The following is a 19823-nucleotide window of genomic DNA, read 5'->3' as shown; positions in this document are numbered from 1 at the left end:
TCAGAACTCAAAACTGGAAAGACAACAAGGGAGCTGTATAAACTAAACTAACCTACTGTTGGCCTCCTGGTAGGCCAAAGGGATGTTTAGTTTAGTTTAATTTAGTTTACTTAAGCTTAATTTCCCCTTCAAACAGCTTGCCTTCAGAAGTTGTGGGTGCTCCATCACTGGAGACTTTTAAGAAGAATCTGGACAGCCACTTACCTAGAAAGCTTTGATTAGAAGACTTCCAAAGTCCCTTCCAACTCTGTTATTCTTATTTCTGGTAATGGTGGCATATTTTAATGCAAAAGGTTTGTTTTTGTTGCTGTTGCTGCTGCTGCTGCTATTATTGTTGCTGATTGATGGCTATGAATCAAGGGATTTAGATTTTGAAGTCTTTTACATGTGGGCAAATGCTTGATACCAACATGTTGATCAGAAGCAGATACAAATCTCTTGCTGACATGGATAAAGACAGAAGGAAGAACATGGTGGCTTACAGTAATTCTAGGAGTAAGGGTTTTCCTTTTTCCATTTTGGATAGACTCCTATGCCTCTGAATCATTTGCTCCCACCATGAGATTTTGATAAAGTCTCAGTCCCCTACCCAAAAGGCAGCTCTGCCAGAAAGAAATAATGATTCCATGTTGACTAAATTAGCAAGTAACAGCCAATGAGGATGACAAGGAATCTTTGCATTCAGAGGGAGTTTAATTTAGGCTCTTTTATAGAAAAAGGTAGGTAGAATATGAATAATATGAATAAAATGCCTTGGAAAAATAGATATATAAATACAGATTAGGAATGAAGGAAGGAAGGAAAGAAGGAAGAAAGAAAAGGAAGGAAGGAAGGAAGGAGGATGGATGGATGGATGGAGAATTTTATTTCAAAAGATTCAGGGAAGGTCGGCTCCACTGGTATGGACATGTCTTGAGAGCAGCACCTTCTACCATTGCCAAGACTACCTACCACCTAGAAGTCAATGGCCAGTGACCTCACAGATGCTCAAAACAGAGATGGCAAGACACCATCAACAAAGATATGCAAGTTGTGGGCCTGCGCCCTGGAGATGCAGCTGACTGTACAAAGTGGCATTCAATGATCTGAAAAGCAGATCTTGCACTGGGATTATGCTAGGAAGAACAAAAATATATGGTCAGATATATGATGGCATAATCTCTTAGAAGCAGCAACAAATCATCAGAGCAATGCATGGCATAAAAAGGTTGTCTCAAATGTTTTATTAAAAATGTATTAAAGGAAATAACAATAAAATGAGCTCTATATTTTATTTGAAAAATGGATACTGAGCTATATTTATTTTATTCACATCCATTTTTCCCTGGGAGAATACAAAAGTTTTCCCTAATTGTGTCCCACAAGTATAATCTGAACAGTGAGTGATTGACACAAAATCACTCAGGAACTCCTGTAGTTGAATGGGGTTGAAAAACACTGCTCTACAACAAACATATACATATTTATTGGAATGAAGAAAATGTTGACATCATTAGAGAGGAAAGGCAATTAATGATATTCTATGTCCTTGTTCATACAATGGAATATACTAGTCATTGATATAGCAATCAACTAATGCTAGCAATCAACAATCAACTAGCAATCAACAGTGCCTATCAATTCCCCCAAATTAAGACATTTTAAGAAGTCCCTCTTGTCCCAATAACCATTATCCCCAAGCCTGTGAAGGATATTCAGTCTTTGCTGTCTTTACTAGCCTTTGCTACCATTTTTTAATCTGTACTGGCAGCATGTCTGCCAGTGACCATCTACAAGTTTTTACGTTAGTATGATTCAAACTATTTAATATTATCTTCATTTTATTTAGTTCAGGTGATAAAACCTGGTGCAATTGTACAAATGTAGAAGCAAATGTCCAAAATTTAGTGCAAAAGTTGCACTAAAGAAAGAAAGAGATCAAAGGTCCTATTGTGTGAAGACTTATTTAGGCTTGTTCATGTTGTCATAAATTGTTAGTTAATGTGATATTTGATTGTACTAGTGGGATTGTATAAATGGTTTTATGCATCTTTTATTAAATCAGTGATAAGTAAATGTGTTGGAAATTGGTTTGACTGAAAATTGAGCAAAACAAAAAGTTTTCCAAAACGGCATAGTATATACTTATTTAAGTCTGGTCTCCATTCATTAGTTATGTGAATGTTTTTCCTATCCTAAAAAATATCTTAATTTGTGCAAAAATCATTTTACATAAGTAAATTAAATACAGGTGTTAACATGATTGTACTTCTTAAGATCCCAATATTCTTTTGAGGGTTTTTCATTTTTGATCTCTGATTCCCCCCCACATTTTTGTCTTGATGTCTTTTTCAGTAATAAATAATGGTTGAGACATTAGGAATAACACATGATTATAATTATAGCATCCTTGAATTACAGAAACATGGTAATACATATCAGAAAATTATTATGCACTTTCATTGTGCTACATAGGTTACTTTTGTAATAATTTATCAAGTGAAATTGCCCCATGAAACAAGAAAATGGTGAAAGGTTTCATCTGTCTCTTTTCAACCCAGAAGTAGGAAATGTATCTCTTTACCAACTATCCATCTTTATGAGCATTAAAAGTATAGCTTTCTTTTCTAGAGTGAAACAATATTTTCTATTATAGAAACATAGTGCTAAAAAAAACCTCAATAACAAGCTAAACTGGTTAGAATGGTGTAATATTTTTTCTTTAGTCTTCCAGTTATTCAATATTCAGACATAATTCTGAAAATGATTTGCTTTTGTTCTTGTTTTCTCCCTGCAGGCAAGGTTTAATATTTTTGCAGCTTAGCCTTCCTTATATTTTTTTTCTTCAGAAAACTTTTCCTACATTCTCATTAATTTGATAAGTAAGTGAATAAATAAGTAAAAGAAAGATATGTTTCTTTCTTGGCCAGGAATTTCCAGTCACTATAAGTTTTTATTAGGCTCGAAAACCTGTAAGTGAGTGGGGATCTTTATATAGTCAAATATTGATGAAACTAAAGAAATATTTGACAAGAGTGCTTTTTAATGTCACTGAATTTGGATGTAGCAAGCATGTGCCATTTTGCTGATAAAATTCTTTTTTGAAAGCTTTCATTTATTCACCACCCAGAGTAGATGGGCATCCATATAAATATGTTAAATAAATAAATAAATCTTGTTTCAAAGTACCATGTTTTAAAATGAAACAAACTGGGTTCATTAAACTTTTAAAGGAAGCTTTCCATTACACAGCTACGTACAATTTTTAAAGAATGTATTTCTGTATGAAACTAGGACATTCTAAGTTTAAAGTTATGATTCAGACTTGGAAGTTGAAATAAATGACAGCAGAAATAAGGAATGCATTTCTTGCACATTTAACAAAAACCAGAATTTGCATACTGTATCTCCTTAAGGATGAACAACAGTTGAATAGAAATAGCATTTAGACTTATATACCACTTCATAGTGCTTTACAGCTGTCTCTAAGCAGTCAACAGAGTCAGCATGTTGCCCCCAACAATCTGGGTCCCCATTTTACCAACCTCAGAAGAATGGAAGGCTGAGTCAATCTTGAGCCAGTCAGAATCGAACTGCTGGCAGTCAGCAGAGTTAGCCTGCAATACTGCATTCTAACCATTGTATCACTAAAGCTCTTCATATACAATTTACATATAAATTGTAAAATGAACTATATCTGTTTATGTTACCCAAGAAATGTTCATAAATATGTCTGACATCCTTAATTAGCATTTCACTAAGTACTCCAGGTAACCATCGAAGCAGTGGGCAAATATTTAACATCTGAATTTCTGAAATTACAATTTGGATATTATAGCAATGTAACAAAAGCATTAATCTCACATCTTTTTAAAAGCTTTCTACAAAGGTAATATACCAAATGAATGATTTACATGATTTAATGTACATTAAAAGCTTGGCATTCTATGTTATAATTTAAAATAATTTTTCAGAATAGAATTTATGTGACAGTTTAGTGATAACCAAACCTGAGCAACAGAGTAAACTGCAGACTAGTTTTGATCCACAGTAAGAATAATAATATCGCAAACAATTGAAGAAACTTCAATATGATCATGTACAATTCTTTTGTAACTTGCTTAATATAACTAAGTACAGAAACAGCAAAAGTAGCAGTTGGAACTTTCCCTCAAAGAAGAAAGGTCAATGAGTATGAATATAGTTTAACAGAAGATTAAAATATAATTTTATAGAATAAATTAACAGAAAGTTGATGACTTGCCTTTTTATTTATTTATTGTTTAATTTTAAAAAACTTTATTAAATACAAAAAGTTAAAATATACAAAAATGAAAGACAAAAAGTCATACAAATAAAGGTCACACTTTCTATGATAAAACTAATTATATTTTTCTTCAATACATTTGATAGTTAAATATTTCATAATTAATATTAAGTGGCAGTTATTTCCTATATCCTATAAGTTATCTATTATTTATACTCTATAAAACATAATAATCTATTATTGTTATTTGTTGTTGGATTATAATTATGTGTTTTTACAAATATATTCTATCTATTAATCAAAGAGTGAGGAGATCTAAAACTAACATTTGTAAATTCCTGTCTTTTGGTATATATGTCATAATATGTTTTGTAGATTCATTTCCCCCCTTATTTCCTACATTCTTTTTTTTTTTTTTTTGTGCTCTAACCAATTGTACCATTTATCTAAAATTGAATAAAATTCTGAGTTGTCCTTTCCTTTTAATTTTAATGTGAGCTTCTCCATTTCAGCACATTCATATTTTTTTTGGATGATAAAATGTATAGGTGGTATATTATTATTTTCCATATTGTGCCAGTGAGATTTGTATGCTATTAATATGTGAATAATCAAATACTTTACTTTGGGGGAATAACCCTCTTTGATAATACCCAGGAGGTACAATTTAGGTTACCACTCCAATCCACTTTGGGCAATTTTCTCTATCCAAGTTTTGATTCTGATCCAAAAAAATTTAACCACTGGGCATGTCCACCAGAGATGAAAGAAGGTACCATGTTTTCCCTTGCATTTCCAGCAAGTTGGATTTACTGTTGGGCACATTTTTGCCAATCTGGGGGGTGCCAGATGCCATCTATATATCATTTTATATAGGATTTCTTTATAAGATACAGATTTTGTTACTGTAAGATTTCTCTGTGAAATTTCTTCCCAGTCGTCTAGGTCTATATTGTGGCCAAAAAATTTTGCCCATGCTATCATTGGTCCTTTCATGATTTCCTCAGCTAATTCGTATTCTAGTAAATAATTGTATAATTTAGATATCATATTTTTTCTGGCCCTAACAGTATCTTATCAAGTTGAGTATTTTTGTTTCTAATCCAAATTCTTTTAAGTCCTTCTCATATCTCACTGCTATTTGAAAATATGACCAACGATCAATAATTATTTCTTGATTTTCTAAATCTTGGATCAATTTAAGTTTCCCTTCATTATCTAGGATTTGGTGATATTAAGCTTTTTGCTAATATCCATTGTATTAGGGTGGAACATTGCCTCCATTGTTGATAACCATGTCAGGACTTTGGTATAGTGATTTCTCTTGATACCTGTCCAAGTTTTAATCAAAGATTTACATAGAGTATGTCTATGGAAATATGAATGGCTTTTACTATTTGGGTTCCACAAGAAGGCATGCCACCCTATTTGTAGGTCATAGCCCTCTAGTGTTAGAATTCTTTTATTTTCCAATTTAATCCAATCTTTTATTCACACTAATACTGTTGCTCTATAATAGGTCTCCCAAGCCGGGAGTCCAAAGTCGCCTATGCTTTTATTGCCTTGTAGGTAAATTCTTTTAATTCTTGATTTCTTGCCTACCCAGATGAATTTCATAATAATTTTGTCCAACTCTTTTTAAAAAATTGTCTAATAATATAGGGATCATTTGAAATAGGTATAGCAATTTAGGTAGAACATTCATTTTGATTGTGGAAATTCTGCCTAATAATGAAATCTGCATTTTACTCCAATTTCCCAAGTCTCTTCCGATTTGTTGTAATATTTTTGTATAATTATCTTACTTCAGGGTTATAATTTTAGATCTTAACCAAATACCTAAATATTTGATTTTATTTACAATTTGTAGTCCCATTATTTCCTCTAATTCTTTTTATCTGTTATTTGTTAAATTTTTGACTAGCATTTTAGTCTTTTCTTTATTAATTTTCAGCCCTGCTAATTTACCAAATTTATCAATTTCCTTTAATAATATTGGTCCTGAACCTATTGGATCCTCTATAATAAACACCATATCATCCGTGAATGCTTGTAGTTTGCATTCTTGTCTTTTAATCTTTGTACCTTTAATTTCCTCATTCAATCTAACTCTATCCAATAGTGTTTCTAATATTGTTATGAAAAGCAGAGGCAATAGTGGGCATCCCTGCCTTTTTCTTTTTTCTTTTCTTTTTTCCTACTCTTCTAGAATACCAGACTTGAAGCAATGAAATGCACTCAGTTGGCAAGCAGTGCAGGGCAAATGAAAGAAAAGGTGCATTTACGCACCACTGAAATAATGAAAGATATCATTGAATGTTATTATTTTATCCCTGGGTGACCTTTAAAAGAATTGAACATTAAGGATCATCCATCAGTGACCAGGAATGTCATTGATAATTAAATGGAATCTCCATGCTCAGAAGAACTGCATCTTTGTGCAACAATTACAGGAATGAACAAGAAAATATCTCCATTATTCAGCATCTTCTTAATTACCATGATCTTCTATTTGAGGAACCAGGGCACTTGAGGAAGGTATAGAATGAAAATTAGCTCTCATTGGTTTTCTGTAATAGTTTTACAGTAATTTAAAGAAGTAATGGTATAAATGTTTACCTTGTGGTTTCTTTTTAAAAGGGAAACACAGTATTGTGTTAATTGTAAAATTCAGAGAAGAAATTTGAGATGATGCATACATATGTATTATGAATATATACATATATAGTGAGCATGTGTGAGTGATTTTCAGAAAAAACACTAACATTTTAGACTTCCATATTTAATATTTCTACTCAGAACAACTTTTGTGTGGAGAAATGAAGTCTATTAGAAAATACATTGTTAATAGAGGTAATAAATGATGGGTTTGAATAAATGTATCCTTCATTGTAGGGTTTCTTTTTTCCAAAGCACTTAATTATTTTTACATCTTTCACTGGATCAGTGGTATTTAATGGGAAATTGCTCTGTCTGTAAAGCACTATACTAGCATTCTGAAATTTTACCCATTCATATTCATTAATAAGACTTGCACAGAAGATTCCTCTCCTCTAAGGATTTAATTTTCTGTTGAAAAGAAATGAATAATATATTTATAAAGTAGCTGGTCCAGATTTTCAAAGGGAACAATTATTGCAATTAATCTCTTGACAACTACATAGTTAATTCCACATTTTAAGCGATAAAACTATCCTGGCCGTATGACACAACTTATTTCTGTATCAATGCCTCCCTGTTTCATTGTATGGCTTCAGCACATAAAAATCACTGCCCCTGAAACCTGTTATCTACAATACACACTCCCACAAAATCTCATTGCATTCTTTCCCTGCTATTGCTGCACTTATTACTGAGTCACTGATAAATTGTATCAAGTTAAATTGAGTTTTTATCATATTTAATTTGATTTGGGGATAATTCTTTTTAGGACAAGCTCCACTTTATCATGATAGAGCATTTCTTTATCAAGTGGAGCAAAACAATTGAAGCCTATCTCTTCATTTAATCTAGCTACCCCAAACTTCAAAGGCCTTCGAGTAGTTAGAACTGTAACTTTGTAATGGTGAAACTGTTAACCCTGCTGCCACAGCACTGACTTAGATTTTATTGGATATGCAGTTGCTGAAAACAACATTGGAATGATAAATGTAAAATGTTGGAGATTTGATGATTTTTAAAACTTATTCTTGTGTGCCATAAATTATCACTACTATTTAATTTTGTTAATATGGACCTCAAAGGCCAGTATTAAAAAAAACACAATACACAACCCTTGCCCAGTTGGTTTGTATTAATCTAGATAAATCATATTTCAAAAGGACAAGATTAAGGTATTATATTAACAGCCTGCTTTACACGTTGTACATAAATGGTACAGCAGTGCACATCACAGGGATTCAAGAAATCATTGTTACAACTTTATATAACAATATTTTCATTTTCTCTTTCTTCTTCTTCAGAATTCTTCAGTGGAGTGGAATTTTTAGCTCAGAATACAGTTGTACAAAAAGTTACACATAACTTTTTCATCATGCAGTGTCTCTATTTACTATCGAATCCTGAAAATCTCCCCTGGAAATTTTCCCCAATCAGATATTCAAATTATGGAAAACAGTATAACTTGCATCCCATGAGATGGACTTTAGGAATGGAAGGAGAAAGGAACCAGAAAAATGGATAAACATTGTTTGGCTTCCTGTTGTACATCAGAGATTTTGCATCTCAGATCTCATAAATCCTTGGGCTTGTTAAGAAGGGTAAGAAGGAGATGGAGATGATGGAGATGGAGGAGGAGGAGGAGGAGGAGGAGGAGGAGGAGGAGGAGGAGGAGGAGGAGGAGGAGGAGGAGGAGGAGGAGGAGGAGGAGGAGGAGGAAAATCAGTCTATAAAAAACTGCCCACTATTTTTGGGGTGTGATGAGAAGGGATACATACAGTAAGTTTATTGATCCTATTTCTCTCTTTTTGGGCCTTTGCTATTTGTATTTAGCCATGATGCAAACATTTTCTAGCAACTTTTTTTATGTTGTGTCCCATGTTGTTTCTTTCATATCAGTTATCATGAAACAGCCTTAAATACCAGTACTGAAATTGTGTTTCCCTTTTATTTTAACCCTTGTTAAGAATCACCTCACAGTATATAAAATCCTTTAGGCATTGATGCATAAATGAATGAATATAACTTTATTACGGTCTTAGACCAGCAATAGACATCACTATTTACAATATACATCAAAAATACTGACACATTGTTAGGGATATACACCCTAGCAGAACGTGCAACGGTAGTCAGGAAGGCAGGCAGATATGTGAGATAAACGTTGTTGTAGTTTACACTCAGTAAAACAGATACACAGTGCTAGTTAAATAGTTTATTCCAGTAAGATTTATAGCATAGTCAAACAGTCCATATATCATACACTAAGTTCAGCCCATCCGGGGATTATCCATTAGCAAAGTCCAGTGTCGAAAAAGAGGTCAGTAAACTTACAAATAATCAGTCCAGTAATATATCTCTTTTTGCAGTAAAGATATGAAGAAAATCAAACCTCTTTTCTTCGTTCAGCAATAGCAGGGAAAACACGCAGTTATCACCATCAATCCATCATTGTCAGCAATCCAGTAAAAGCCAGCAAACAGTGAGCTCTCTTGCTCCCTCTTATGGTGATTTTACAACCGCACCCAAAATACATGGTCTGCATTTAAAGTGACACACACAATCATAGTCTATATATATTATTTTACCCAAACTAAGTTAGGTAACCATGTTATTCCTAACATTCTCCCCTTTTGGGTAATATCATAACATATATATCTATTTACAACTTTAACCCATAGTTTTCACAACTTTCCTTGTGCTTTACTGCACCTTGGGCTTTTGTAAACTGATCAGCAAAATTTTCTTCAGTCATGCAATATTCCAATCTTATTAAACCATTTTTTACAGATTTTCTTACATACAAATATCTAAGATCTGTATGCTTAGATCTCATTTTTACAGCAATATTTGTAGCCAACCGTATGGCTGCTTGATTGTCCTCATACACTACAATGGCATCATTAACAGTTATTCCCATATCCAACAACAACTGTTTATGCAGAATTAAATCAGTACATAATAAAGATAGACATGAAAATTCTGCTTCCATTGTGGACATACTTATGTGTTGCTGTCTAATTGACCTCCAACCAATCAGTGCTTTACCTAATAGTATACCTGAAGTTGATTTCCTAGTGTTTATGTCTGTTGCAAAACTTGCATCAGCATATGCACTTAAAATCAAATCATCTTTTGGCTCCAAATACAATGCATAGTGCATTGTCCTTTTAAGATACCTTAATATACGCTTTAGCGCTTGCCAGTGTTGTTCAGTGGGTTCAGCGTTGAATCTTGCCAATTGATTAATGCAATATGCAATGTCTGGCCTTGACCAATTGCTAATATACGATAAACTACCAATTAATGACTGATAAATAGTCTTATCGAATTTTGAACTTTGAGCATCAGTTCGGCAAAATTCCTGACTCATTGGAGTTTTTGCCGGCTTACAAAGTTCCATTTTATATGTTTTTAGCAATTGGTAAATTTTATCCTCTTGAGATATCTTAAAGCCACTCTTGGTTTTGTTTATTGTCAATCCTAAATACTGTCTTATCTCTCTTAATTGCTTTAATTTTATCCTCTTACTTAATAATGATATTATTTCAGTAGCTTCATTATTAGTCTTTGTAATTAAAGCAATATCATCTGTAAACAACAATAATAATGATACTGTTCCATTAGTCTCTCTCTTAAATAAACATGGATCAGCTAAACCTGCTTTAAACCCTATATTGTTTAACTCTTTAACAGTTCCATTCATAACCAGATTGCTTTAATCCATAGAGACTCTTTTTAAATTTCCAACAGTCATTATTAGTTTTATTATCCTTGATACCTACTGGTTTCCTTAAATATATAGTGTGCTGCAATGGTGCATGCAGATAGGCAGTTTCTACATCTAAGTGATTTATGATATAATTCTTCTTAGCTGCCCACACTAAAGCTGCTCTCAAGGTTGTTGCTTTTAAACTTGGTGCAAATACTTCATCATAATCATAGGGGGCGTGCATAAGCGCACCAACGTGCCTACCGTCCCTGTCCTATTGTTTCTCTTATTCTTTTATTTTTCTTATATGTACCCATTTCATGTATTCACAACTATGTATACGCTTATACTTATTATCTTGTAAACAATTGGCAAATCAAATAAATAAATTAAATAAATAAATATGCAGTTTGATTAAATCCTTGAGCTACCAACCTAGCCTTATGGGTAACAGTCCCATTTTTACCAGTTTTTAATTTAAATATCCATTTACAGCCAATGGACTTTTCACCTGGAGGTAATTTGGCATTTTCATAAACTTTCATTTCCTTTAATGAATTTAGTTCCTTCTCCATTGCCTTATGCCAATTTTCCTGTTCCTTTGCAGGATACATCCTAAGTTCTTCAACAGTAGTTGGAACTTTACTAACTTGGCAAACTACACTTGCTTGGTACCTGTCAGGTGGTCTGGTTACACGTGTAGAACATCTAGGTATTACAGGGCTTACAGGTGGACTTTCATGTACTACCTGTTCCTGGTTATCTATTTCTTCCTTTTCTGGTATTTCTTCCTGTTCTGGTCCTATATGCTCTTCATGTACTTCCTCTTTAATTGCGCTCTTCTTATTACTGATTTGTTCTTTTGGTCTTTTGTAGGTTTCTATTATTACTTCCTTACTTGAATCTTGCTCCAGTTTTTCCCATCCTACATGTTCCAGGAATTGTGCACTAGCACTACAGTAAACTCTAGATGTACCTTTTTCCCAGAATCTGTATGATTTGTGATTAGATTCATAACCTACAAAGAATAACCTTTTAGCCCTATGCTGCCCCTTTTGTCTCAGTTATGTAGGGATATGCACCCATGCTGGTGCTCCAAATGTATGCATGTAACTTAGGTCAGGTTTTCTGCCATGCCACCGTGTGAATGGTAATTCACCTGTTGTTGAGTTAACAACATTATTCAATATATGATTACCACACATTATTGCTTCTCCCCACAAAGTTTCAGGTAATCCTGAATCTGACAGCATAGTACGAGCCATTGCTTGTATTGTTTGGCCTCGTCTTTCTATAAAGGCATTATGTTGTGGCCTATATGGTGCAGACTTTTTATGTTCAACACCTGCCATCTTCAGTCTGTTTTGGAATTTATTGTTTATAAATTCCGTACCATTATCAGTTATAAGAGTTACTAATTTCCTTTTTAGTTTTTCTTTCTGCAAATTTAAGCCAATTAAAGAAATGTTGATATGTTTCCGTTTTACTCTTCATTAGATAACAGAAACCATATCTGGAATAATGGTCCATTATACTTAGTATATAACGAGCACCTCCCACACTTGGTTTTTTAGGACCTATAATATCAGCAAATACGACCTCTAGAGGCCCTTTAGTTTTAAATCCATTTATTCTATTTGCTGGTATTACCTTGCTTTTTTCTTGACTACAAGCATTGCAGTGCAAATGCTTACTGCAAGGCTTCAGTTTTATACCTTTAGATAGTTCTACCGTTTGTTTAAGCATTTTAAAATTTATATGCCCTAAACGTCTGTGTAACAAATGTATGCACTCATCATGAGGTTTAACATTATTATATACTGTGTTAGCTACCTCTAATGAATTATCATTTAACACATACAATTCACCTTTTAAAGTTGCAGTCACTTTTTTACCTTCTTTTTCTATTATGTAATTTTCTCCCCTAAAGGTAACTACATAACCTAGTTATACCTTCACCTATAACTTTCAGTTTCCAGCCATTAGCTAACGATATCTGCTGTGAACTTGTGGACATCTTAACAATTTTTTTCTTATCTTTCGTTATGCAGTGCAATGCTCCACTATCTACAACCCATAAATTATTATTCAGTTTCATTGCTATACATGGCTAACTCAAAGCATTTTTCATTCTTTTGATGCCTTTTAGCATTCTGGCTGGCTTTTTGGCTTTTTGCTTTCTTGCAGAATCTAGCCAAATGTCCTTTTCCTCCACAATTAAAACATTTTCTAATTGTATAGGCTGACAAAGATATTTTCTCTTCTTCACATTGTGGTTGTTCCCTTCTGAGTTGATCCCTTTCAAGCTTTCTCCTGGCTTCTTCAATTAATCTGCCAGTAATGTCAGTTAATGTGAGGTTATCTTTTGACAGAACTTCAAGTGAAGTTACATAGTCGTCGTAGCTCTCATCTAACGAAGACAAAATTATATAAACTTGATGTAGTTCTGTGAAGATAAGTTCTTTTTCATGCAGTTCCTGAAAAATTCTCTTCATAGTGTTTATATGACTCAGCATGTCTCCATTCTTTTGAAGATGTGTTCTAAACAGCTTTCGTGTAAGATTTATATGTGCTCCTATACTGTCTCGAACATAAATCTTCTTTAAATTCTCCCAACATTTCGCAGCTGTTTCTTCTCCACGAATATGGACAAGCTGCTGGTCACAGAGTGTCAGTCCTATTATACAGAGAGCTTGCTCATTCTTCAGTTTATATTCTTGTATTTTCTGGGCATCATCCTCATCCTCCGGATCCCATGCATCTACCTCTGGTGGGTTTTGAATTATATTCCACAAACCTTCTCTGCGTAGAAGTAGGCTGCATTTCATAGACCATGAAACATAGTTTGTTCCATCCAGTTTGGATATTAGAGACAAACTTGGTAAATTGACTTGTGCCATCTTTTTCTGGATATTAAACTACAATTAATAAAACACAGCTGTCTGTTTACAGTATTGTGTAACTACACAAACTCTCACTCACAAGCCTGTTATATCCTGATTAGTCTGACTGTGCACCTGGGCCCATAACCAGTGTTAGGGATATACACCCTAGCAGAACGTGCAACGGTAGTCAGTCAGGCAGGCAGATATGTGAGATAAACGTTGTTGTAGTTTACACTCAGTAAAACAGATACACAGTGCTAGTTAAATAGTTTATTCCAGTAAGATTTATAGCATAGTCAAACAGTCCATATATCATACACTAAGTTCAGTCCGTCCGAGGATTATCCATTAGCAAAGTCCAGTGTCGAAAAAGAGGTCAGTAAACTTACAAATAATCAGTCCAGTAATATATCTCTTTTTGCAGTAGAGATATGAAGAAAATCAAACCTCTTTTCTTCGTTCAGCAATAGCAGGGAAAACACGCAGTTATCACCATCAATCCATCATTGTCAGCAATCCAGTAAAAGCCAGCAAACAGTGAGCTCTCTTGCTCCCTCTTATGGTGATTTTACAACCGCACCCAAAATACATGGTCTGCATTTAAAGTGACACACACAATCATAGTCTATATATATTATTTTACCCAAACTAAGTTAGGTAACCATGTTATTCCTAACACACATTATAATACATTAATAGTGGATAAAAAACATATGTTAAGAAAATACATGTTCTCAAACAGTTAGGGGCACTCCTTGGTTTATATGAGTGGAGAGCCAATAAGTATGTGTGTAAATATCATTTTCCAAAGTTTGTTCTATCTCCAAAAATTGTGACAAATTGACAGCTATAATTCTGTAACCAATTTTTTTTCTAGTAGACATTGCAGCAACACAGAATTTTGCCACTGCATGGGTAGTAGCTGGGTTTGAATCCTGGAGGAGACAGTCTACATAAAAATTGTCTGCCCTCCCTGGCAATCTCTCTAGTAAGGGGAGAATATACAATGACTTATAAACCCTATATAACTCACAGTACAATAAAACATGTGAGATATCTTCAACTTCTCCTTTACCACATATACATACTCGTTCTGCTATCTGTTTTCTTATACATGCCCTGAAGGAGTGCTGATGGGAGAATATTAAATCTGGCTCTGAAGGAAGCTATTCTTTGTTTTGGAAAGGTCAGATCATTCAGATATCTTGCTGATTCCCATACTTCCTGTTTGATTCTGTCCCTGCTGTGGCAAGCCAACATATTTAATTCTTCTTGGAACTCCATGTCCTTCATTCTATTGATTACTACTTGCTTTGCTTGGTCAAAGCCTAGGGACATTAGGAATACTGGTGAGAGTCCATAGGAGCCCAGCACGTGGTCTATTGCCTGCTTCCAGGGGGAGGGGTAGTTATCAATCAGTACTAGAGGGGTCAATCCCTCTGGAAAGAAATACATTTTTAGCCAATGAATGATCATCATCTTCCAGGCTCTTACTTTTACTTTTAGGCTTTGATGCTGATTAGCTTGGAGGACTAATGACTACAATGGCTTTAAACAGAGCAATAGGAAACAGCACATTTCAAATGTTGCTTTCTGATAATTAAAGGATATTTTGTACAAGGGCAGCAATAAATGTGTAGGGACTAACTAAACTGAATTAAATATCCTTTTTCTGATATCACATATATTATTGTTAAATAGAATTAATTATGAGAGTGACATTATTTCCCAATTCAACTATAAACCATATGCTATTTTGGTTTACTATGAAAACAAACATACTGTTTTAAGATGGCACTTTATTATTGTTAATGATATAAATAAAATAAAATATTGATGTGATCATTTGCAGACTAAAAGGATGCCAAGAATTCCATTAATAATTAACTTTAAGGTCTAATTTTCAGTTCAGTGTACCATGCCATTCATTAAGGAATAAACTAACAACAGAATAAGATTTGAGAGATTGATTAAATTTTTAAACACCAATCTTTACTGAATAATTTGCTAAGTGGATACTGAAAATTATGAACCATATGGCCATCCAAATTATGCAATGATATAAAAAAAGGAATAGGTTTGGGAAAATAGAAGGGAGAATGTATTAGCATCAGCAAGGTCCAAGAGTGAGGAGAGGATAGGATAGAGTAGGATAGAGTAGGGAAGGGTAGAATAGAATAGAATAGAATAGAATAGAATAGAATAGAATAGAATAGAATAGAATAGAATAGAATAGAATAGAATAGAATAGAATAGAATAGAATAATTTAGATTATTACCATCAAAGAATAATCAATAAAAAAGAATCATGGAAAATTATAATATATCTGTCACTCTTCCCATTTTTTCTTGCAAATTTAAGGATATGTGAAAGAGTTCTTTTTAACTGCCCTCCTGTGCAATCATCATGAAGGACACTAACTGGATCCCTAATGGTGGGCCATCCCAATGAATGGAAAAAAACAGTGAAGAACATGGTTGCCTTCTTGCCTGTTTGAACTTCCTGTAACAGTTTGTCTGTGTGCGTGTGTGTGTGTGTGCGTGTGTGTGTGCGCGTGCGTGCGCGCGCATGGCCTCAATATCCCGGTTCAGGATGAGTAAACTGAATGGAACACTTTGGTCTGAAATAACAAGTTTCAAATGGCAAGTCTTAAACAGATTTATAGATCAAAATAAACACATTGACTTGTTCTCAGAAGCCTCTTAAAAACTAATGCAGTGCTAATCACATTTGTATTATGTGATTATTATTATTATTATAGGAATATACCACATCACTTGGAAATCTTTTAGGGAGGAAAAAAGCTTTTGTGCATTTCTATCATAACAGCCCCATTGACAAGAAACCTGGAATTATTGCTGTATTTTTTGGGGTGGGTGGGGGGAGAGCCATTCATTGTGGTCATAAATTGTAATCATCTATTTCAAAAGAACTCAGTAATGAAAATATACTGCTATAATTTTAATTAGGTGTGTATAAATACATGTCTGAATGTACAGGTCACACACTAAATAGAGCTGAATTTGCCTCCAACCGCTAGTTATGGCTTCATACTAACATCATTTGCAGAATAACATTTTTAAAACCCTGTATCAATAAAGATAAACAGTGCTTGTGATGAAATCAACAATGGGAATTCTTATTGGTGTTACTATAGCTCAAGGAACTATTCTGAGGTCTTTTTATAGCTATGATATGCCTACCAGAAAGAAGGAAAGAAAATGAGGAAACCTCAAGGCTGCTATTGTTGGTTTAACAGTTATGCATGCTTCATCATGTGAAAACAGAGCAAGGTGCAAACCTCTTTATCCACGAGGGACCTTTGCTTTGCTTTATATTTCTATTGGCATTCAACTTCTATGTAGATCATCCATTTTGATTTGAAAATGCCTGCAAGAATAGGAATGTTATGGTTTCCAAAATGAGAAGGTGCCCCAAATGATTGCATGGGAGTGGTAAGATTGCATGCTCATTACTGATTACATTTAAAAGAGTTGTCTTCTTGGAAATTCCAGATATTAAGCCTGTGTGGTACTTGGGGAAATATTCAAAGGACACATGAAATGATTATTTTGTCCTGATTTAAATAGCTATCTCTTATTTCACGAGTAGGAATGCAGTGGCTCAGTGGCTAAGACTCTGAGCTTGTTGATCAAAAAAGTCGGCAGTTTGGTGGTTCGAATCTCTAGCACCCCGTAACAGAGTGAGCTCCCATTACTTGTCCCAGCTTCTGCCAACCTAGCAGTTCGAAAGCATGTAAAAATACAAGTAGAAAAATAGGGACCACTTTGGTGGGAAGGTAACAGCATTCCAGGAACCTTCGGCATTTAGTTATGCCAGCCACATGATCATGGAGATGTCTTTGGACAGCGCTGGCTCTTTAGCTTTGTAATGGAGATGAGCACCACCCCTAGAGCCAGAAATGACTAGCACACATGTGTGAGAGGAACCTTTACCTTTACCTGTTTCATGAGTGTTTTACAGTAATTGATCAAATATTTTTTCTGTTTCAAGTATTGATTGGCCGGCTGTATTTCTTATTTGATGTACAGTATTATGGGATTGAAATCAATCAGCAGTTAATAATTTCAATCAAAAATTTGTTGTTGTTTAGATAAAAAAAATGATGGAACAATGTCCTTTTATTTTCAGTATCACATCATAGTCAAAGTTGATCTCAGGTTATTTTTCAGTACTTTGATTTTTAGCTGGATTTCTCCATAAATTTAATATTTGTATTTTTGCTATATCATTATGCCCCATGAACACTGTGAGTTCTTACAAATAGTTAGTAAATACATCAATATTAATGGTTTTCTAAAAGAGATGTAAAAAGCACTTGACATCCCCTATTGTCTTAGAAATAGACAGGCTGGGAATTCAGTAGTTGCTTTTAAAAAGTAAATAAGGAAGGAAATATTGAAAACAAGAAGAGGAGCTTCCTAATTATTTTTCCCCTTTTCTCCCCTTTTGTATAACATTGTCACCATGAAAAATAATAGAACATATATGAAAAAGTATACATAATCAAACAGACAAGTTTAAGTAATACATATGTAGACCCACCTTTGTAGTCATTTTAGGCATAGCAGAGAGTAAAACAAAACCTAAACTATTATAATAAGCTGATGGTATACTATCACTCATTGATAATTATGTATTTTCTATACTGTAACTTACCGCAATTACGCAGCAGTCATTAGTGATTTCTCACATTCCTTGATTAAGTTCCATAGAAGCTAAAGGGACAAAGGAAATCCAAAGTAATTAATTGTTTATCAAGTTATTTTAAATATTTACAAATATTTAGATTGTTAATAATTACCTCAAGAAATATTTTCTCTGTTAGAAAATTATGTGATGCTTTTAATTCAATGGCAGGAGTTTGGCTTTTTTTTTTTTTTTACCATAGCTATTTTGAGTTTCCTGTATTAAAGGCTGAAAAGCACATTCTGAAGAAATTGAAAGAGGGCCATAATTATGACACTTGTTCATGTGAGAAATTCAACTAGGATTATTCATACTTTAGTTCAATTGATTGCCAATCATGTTTACTAGCTATAGGATTTGTTGCAAGTGGAGGTTAGATCACCTAAAGCAAAATAATTAATTAATATACATTAGATAAACCAAAACCTGCAATACAGAACAATTAAACTTAATCATTAAGACAAATATATCTTTATTTGCAGGAACTTTGAAATAAGTTGCTGGATTACCCAATATTAATGAATCAGTGGCAAAGATTCTTAAAAAAAGTATTACATATTTCTTATGACATTATTTTGCACTTTATTTCACTTGTTAGAAAATGGTTAAACATTACTAGTTATTGATTTCATTATAGTGAAAGTATAAAATTGATGAGGGGACACTTACTTATATGATAGGGGCTTGTTCTATTAAAATTTCATTTTCATTTGATACTTACATAATAGCTAATATCATGACACAAAGATCATTAGAAAATAAGTTCATGAATGTGTTGTTTAATTATATATGAAGTAAATGAGAAATATAGATTTATTGCTCTCAGGGGCTAGGAAATAAAGTCACCGAACAATGCTAGAAAACTCAGTCTTAAAAATCTTGAAGTAAGTGTGTGTGTGTGTGTGTGTGTGATGAATTATTATTATTTTCTGCAGACAAAGTATAATGACAAAGTGTAAAATAGGCTGAAATGTAAGGAATATAATTTTTATGTATTACTCTTTTTCATTTGTTTGTGCTTTTCTTTTTTGTAGGCTAAGAATATAGTGCTGTTTCTGTAATATACCCCAGTTTGAAGCCTGACTGAAATGGTCCCTCAGGGTCCAAATAACCCATTTCCTATTAATCCTTTCAAACTGCCATCAGACAGTTTTAGCCACAATCTTTAATATGAAGGTAATTTTGAAAACTCTCTGATAATTGTCCAGTATGGAGAGGTCCAATGATGGACAATTGAGGAGGATGTATAGCAACAACTTCTTCAAGCTGGAAAGACCATCCACATCCCTTTCTCACTTCCCAGACCACCTTATCAACTTAGGAGAGGTCAGGATCTAACAGAACTGACAGGTTAGAGAACTTTATCCTCTTCCTTGAGAATGACCAAATCAAACATTCAGATAATCTCATAAAATTGTGTCCCATGCAACTCACTCTGAACTGCCCAGTCATAGCCCAACTCCAGCTGAATCTGAGTCACTTTAGCGGACAAAGAATTTTCTTCATAGTGGCCTTGCAGATAATCCTGTACCCTTGTTTCCACAAGATCACTCAGCAACTATTGGTGGACCCAAAAAGGGTACAGAAATATATTCAAATATAGATTCTAAG

At 33.8% G+C, this 19823-nt stretch overlaps 1 long non-coding RNA gene across 1 annotated transcript in view; it reads right to left on the bottom strand.

Moving 5' to 3' along the window:
• LOC148132139 (uncharacterized) overlaps positions 1–11788 on the bottom strand; it is a 125376-nt gene extending 113588 nt beyond the window's left edge. The window contains exon 1 of the long non-coding RNA XR_015747629.1: positions 11776–11788. This is a non-coding gene — a long non-coding RNA (uncharacterized LOC148132139). The remainder of the gene's footprint in view (positions 1–11775) is intronic.
• Between the last annotated feature and the right edge of the window lie 8035 nt (positions 11789–19823).

This window comes from Notechis scutatus, chromosome 2, assembly GCF_049901735.1.
Source record: "Notechis scutatus isolate UNSWTSFEM ecotype Mainland chromosome 2, rNotScu1.2, whole genome shotgun sequence".
NCBI classification, from domain to species: Eukaryota; Metazoa; Chordata; class Lepidosauria; order Squamata; family Elapidae; genus Notechis; species Notechis scutatus.
This window is presented reverse-complemented; position numbering and strand designations above follow the sequence as displayed.